The sequence below is a fragment of the Micrasema longulum genome, unplaced genomic scaffold, assembly GCF_059751315.1.
Source record: "Micrasema longulum isolate JH-2025_06_02 unplaced genomic scaffold, ASM5975131v1 h1tg000037l, whole genome shotgun sequence".
Taxonomy (NCBI): domain Eukaryota; kingdom Metazoa; phylum Arthropoda; class Insecta; order Trichoptera; family Brachycentridae; genus Micrasema; species Micrasema longulum.
Genome location: NW_028277244.1, coordinates 1,468,637 through 1,474,453, shown reverse-complemented (window position 1 = coordinate 1,474,453; position 5,817 = coordinate 1,468,637). Strand labels below are relative to the sequence as shown.

General features: G+C 31.7%; 1 long non-coding RNA gene across 1 annotated transcript; it reads left to right on the top strand.

The window, feature by feature from the left end:
* Positions 1–399: 399 nt before the first annotated feature.
* LOC148285423 (uncharacterized) lies at positions 400–995 on the top strand. Its single transcript, XR_015822154.1, has 3 exons — positions 400–461; positions 559–632; positions 982–995. It is a non-coding gene; the product is annotated as an uncharacterized LOC148285423 (long non-coding RNA).
* The last annotated feature ends 4,822 nt before the right edge of the window (positions 996–5,817 follow it).

Genomic DNA, 5,817 nt, shown 5'->3' with positions numbered 1-5,817 from the left:
GGTTTAATTACGTTTTTTTTATTGTTATTATTTTGTTAACTTTGTTAAATAGCTAATCTTAGGAATGTTTCACATTTTGTAAAATGTTTTCCTCGGCACGGGACACCCCAGTGAGGGAACATTATTCTGTATAAAAAAAAAAAACAAACCATGTAAAAGTATAAATAAATAAAAATAAATTGGATCACACTCATAGCGGTGTGATCACAACAGGTAACGAGAGAATGAAAAGCGAGTTTTTAACGCCTCCAAACCAGAACCAAGCAGCTAAGAGACGACTCCGACAGAAAAATCCACCGGAGAAAGCAACGACAAACCACACTGGTCATATTTTCCCAGAAATCACTAGAGGGCGGTCATCTTGGCTGCAGAATATAAAAGTAGCGCGGTGCAAAAATGCTTTCGCTGCAGTGATCGCCAACGTCGAGGAGACTCGACAAAGCACCGAAAAAATAATAAAGGTATTATCATCATCATCAAACCCAAATCTGCGCCTGATGATGCACAGGGCACTGCATTGCTAAAGTATATGAAGTGTATCTCGATCATGTGTTACAGGCAATCCTCCTGATATCGTCGGACCATCTTATCTCGGGCCTCACTACACTTCTGCATCCTGTTCTCAGCCTCCAGTAAATCACTTTATTCGTCCATCTACCATCCAACACTAGAGACACATGGTCTAAATATATTACGAAAATATACTAAATAACCCTTTCGAAATACATAATGTGATGAAGATGATTTTTTCTCAATTTTTTTTGCTTCTTTTACTGTTTGTAGTAAATAATTGTGAAATAAAAAATTTATATTTGAATCACTAAATTTGTGATTTTAAATTATATAATTGAATTCAAAATTAAATCATTTTGTTTTAAACTATTAAATATTTATTCAATTACTGACCAGTTTCGGAGACGGATGCTTTTTTTTAGACAAATTTTTCAAACCATGATATAATAACCTTATTTTTATTCTTAGATGTGGGGGTCAGTGCTATGCAAGCTCCTGGCGTCACTGCAATCTGTGAAGTTCTATTATACTTATACTTATTTAAATCTTAAAGTAGGGCACACATATCATACATGTTGTTATGTGTGTTCTAATAATAACATTGCAAATATATTTAATTTATAAATTGTTTATCACATATGTCTTGACCATTATTTTAAATTTTGATATGTTTTTTTCTTCATAAATATTTTTTTCCATTTCGTAATACTTTTTAATTGCTTTAAATAAAATTTAATTTTGTGACTTTGCCTTTTTCCTAAATGGAAGTCTAATTTTGTTCTTTTCTCTAGTATTGTGATCGTGTTCATGCTGGTTCCGATCAATTTTTTTCCAAAATTCTGTTTTTTTATTAGAGTTTATAATTTTATGAACAAATATCATTGTATTGTAAAATATTCTTTGTTTATATGTTAATAATTTCATTTCATTTACCATCGACTTTACCCTCGTGTATCTGTTTTTTTCAAAATGATTCTAAAGGCTTTATTTTGTAATACAGTTTATCTATGTTTTTTTTTGTTTGATAAAAATAAAATGCTACTACAGTAGTTAACGTTATGTTATGTATTGTATATAATGCCCTATCATCAAACATAAAACCTGCATTCTTCACAGCAAATAACATAGGTACATTATTATTATTTTCATTCATTATTTATTAAAAACATTATGCATGCATTAGTTGATAACATAGGCACAGTTTATAGTGGCACAACCAGGAGGTTCATAAATCGGGCATACTATACCAATTAAACGATAATCATAATTTTATTACAGACACTGGGCTAAAGGTTTTAAATATTTAAAATAAAATATTACAATTAGACGAAAAAGAAATCTAAAGAATTAGAAATGGGAAGAATAATATTTTTTTAAAATATGAATAATCAGATAAACAATATTTTTTATAGTCCACTCCTGTCTAATTTTAGAAGTGCAAATGATCGAATTTCAACTCCTTTCACTCCATAATAGGGTATTATCATTCAGGATGAATATCGGATTTAACCTACTCTTGAAATAAAAGATCTTTTAGAGATTCTCCTAGTGTTTATATAAACCCTTATAATGAATGTTTTCATTCATTATTTTCGTTTCGGAAACGAAGTTTCGTATGTTGGTAATAAATGTTGTCATAGAAGTTTACGAGTAATGCATCTATTTTAATGTTGGTAATGCCCCAGGCCACAGATAGAAATAAAAGGAGAATTGTCTATGCCTATTATCTTAAGCCCTCCCCTTACCCACTCCACACTCCAGCTCTAGGCACTGACAGATAAAAGTGAAAACGGATTACATCTTCCATCTCGAATTTCTTTTATTATTTTATGGTTAACAAGCTCTCCTAAAAATTAATTTATTATGATAATGATAAATTAAATCATTAATTTATCACAAAAAGTATAAATCACAACTCGTAGCGTTTGATAAGTGACAGGACGCCCTAAATGTAAACAAACGATACATAGAAAAGGGAAGCTATCTACAAAACTCTATAAAATCCATAGACATTGATGAAAAAAAATCCGATGACGTCACAAAACATCAGACGACGTCATACTTGATGACGTCACGAATTGTTTGTTTTTTGCAGCATTCAAATGACTAGAATTTAATCCTTTATATCTCCCTTATTTCTTAACAGATTTTAATAAGAATAGTACAAATCGGCTTGTGATTTTTTAGATTAATAATAGCTAAGCTACTAATAGCTAATAAAAAAAATCCATGATAACTGCCCATTTCACAGACACAAATTCAGTCGGTAATTAACCCTTTAATTACACAACTCCTTTGCATGAAAAAAAACACGTGATTTGATAGCTTTCTGCAAATAATGAAACTCATATTATTTATTTTTCATAATAAAATGATAAAAAACGGTAGAAAATTGGAATTTGGCATTTGTGTCACGTTCTGTTAAAATACCTCAAAATATTCTCAAATGTCTTTTTTTTTAATAGTTTTAAACTATTGATTTGCTTATTTTAACAAAGCGCGAAATATGTACTAAATAGCACGTATAAATATTTTTTACGATTTTCCCCATATTTCAAATACGCTTCTCTTTTAGTTTTACTGTGAGTGAATTTCAGATAAAGTATCTAGTAACGTCATCATGTAATTATCTCTTTGGGAGAAAATGTACTTTAATTTATTAAATGGTGTGTACCTACCTGTGGTGTAACATTGATTTGAAATGAACTTTGATGTATATTTATGATTTTTTTAAGCACTGAAATGGTTCGTAAAAGAACTGTCTAATGCTCCAAAAAGATCTCGATACTTTAATACCCGTATGCAGAGACAAACCTTAAGGTGAGGAAAGTACATTCTATTGTCTTCACCTTCGGGTTATTCTCTGCATTTGAAATTAGAATGTACTTCCCTCACCTTAAGTTTTGTCTCTGCATACGGTAATAAGTGTTTGGTGTAATCTGAATGATATGCACCTAAATGCTGGAATATAACGTTGAGACCTACCACATGTTTATTGACTTCAAAGCGGCATATGACAGTATGAAGAGGTCGAAACTGTACGAGGTGGAATTGGGGATTCCTAAAAAACTAATAAGACTCACTAAGATGACAATGTCTAAAACACAATGCTTGGTGAAGGTTCAAAACAGCAAGTCAGATCCATTTCAGACGTATAACGGTCAAAAGCAAGGTGATGCACTGGCATGCCTGTTGTTTAATATTGCTCTTGAAAAATCAATAAGAGATGCAGGAGTAGAAACAACAGGAACTATTTTTAGAAAGACCACCCAAATATTAGCCTATGCAGATGACCTAGACTTAATCTCCAGAACTGTCCCGGGATTAAAAGAGGATTTCTTAAAGCTTGAAATGACTGCAAATGACATGGGTCTTAAAATTAATACATCTTAGACTAAATATATGTTTGCAAGAAAGTCACAAATAAACTATGTACAACAGGCAATTGACGTTGGGTCACACCACATAGACAATGTCAATACCTTTAAATATTTAGGTACTGAAATGACTAATGATAACAATTATAGTACCGAGATTAGAGCACGGCTATTGGCAGCAAACAGATGTTATTATGGCTTGTTTAAACATCTGGGATCCAAATTGCTCACTAGAAAAACTAAGACCATTATTTACAAAACTCTTCTCAGACCGGTCATTACATATGGTGCCGAATGCTGGGTTATGACTAAAAGAGATGAAAATATGGTATTAGTATTCGAAAGAAAAATATTTAGGAAGATATTTGGTGCTGTCAACCAAAACGGAGAGTGGAGGAGACGGTTTATTCATGAATTAGAGGCACTGTATTGCGAACTCAACATTGCACAATTTATCAAAATAGGAAGATTATAGTGGTTGGGCCATGTGCACAGAATGAATGATAACCGTACCGCAAAAAAGATTATTTATACCACTCCGGAAGGCAGACGAAGCAGAGGCAGACCAAAATTAAGATGGCTGGATAATGTGGAAATTGACATAAGAGCGATTGGCCTGACAAACTGGAAAAGAGCCGCGGGGTGCAGGAACGAATGAAGACAAATTCTGGAGGAGGCCAGGGCCCACAACGGGCTGTAGCGCCACTGATGATGATGCACCTAAATGTAAAAAAATGTTACAAGATTACATTTACAAAGAAAAGAACAACAAAAGATATAATTTACAGTATTAACAATATGATCATTCATTCAGTTAACACGATTCGAGATCTAGGAATAACTTTCGACTCACGCTTGACATTTTCCACTCATTTTAATAAAGAAAAAGCCCCAAAGATGTTGGGATTTATATTCAGAATATTCAAATCTTTTAAATCTGTATCGATAATTTGTTTATACAATTCATTAGTTCGTAGTAATTTGGAATTTGGATCTGTAATCTGGTCACCACATTACATAACACACATTAATTTATTGATTGATTGTGTTTATTTTGTAGAACTCCATACTTAAACTTATAATATTAGAAATCAAACACCGATTTGAGTCTACTGAACACTTTATTTTATTTTTACAAATATAAAAACAAAATTTTCGTGACAATTGTTTGGCCTTGTTAGGGCATTTTCAAACGAATGTGAAGATAAGATGGATTGAATGTCCTTATATAGTTATATAATACAAGGTACTTAAGTAGAAAATAAAAATAATCTTATGAACTATAGCATGTACATTAATCATTATTGAGGGAAAACAAGACTTAGCCTCGCCCTTCATTCAATCCATATAACCTTCATATTCGTTTAAAAATGCCCTAACAAGGCGAAACAATTGTCGCAAAAATTTTGTTTTTTTATATTTGTAAAAATAAAATAAAGTGTTCAGTAGACTCAAATCAGTGTTTGATTTCTAATATTATAAGTTCACATTAATTTGATTGAATCTGTGCAAAAAAATTCTTCGCATCCTAACATTTAAATATAACCTGGGCAGAACCCTTCAGTCTTATGATCAGCGCCTAGAACATTCGGCCTAGATAAGTTGGAATTTAGGAGACAGATTTTAGACTTGATATATCTTTATAAAATAATTAATTATATAGGTAATGTTGATTCTACATTTTGTTTAGAGAATGTACCCCACAATGAATGTACAATGGCAATTGAGATCACACACAACATTTTATCTTCCAACCTTCGATAATTTTATTTATTTATTTTAACACTTTATATACATATACATACAGTTAATATACATATAAGGGCGGGCATATTGCCTTAAGGCAATTTTTTCCTACCTACACAAACCGTTCAGTTTGCGAAAATCACAAGTACATGGACATATTGAATTTTACAATTTTAGACAA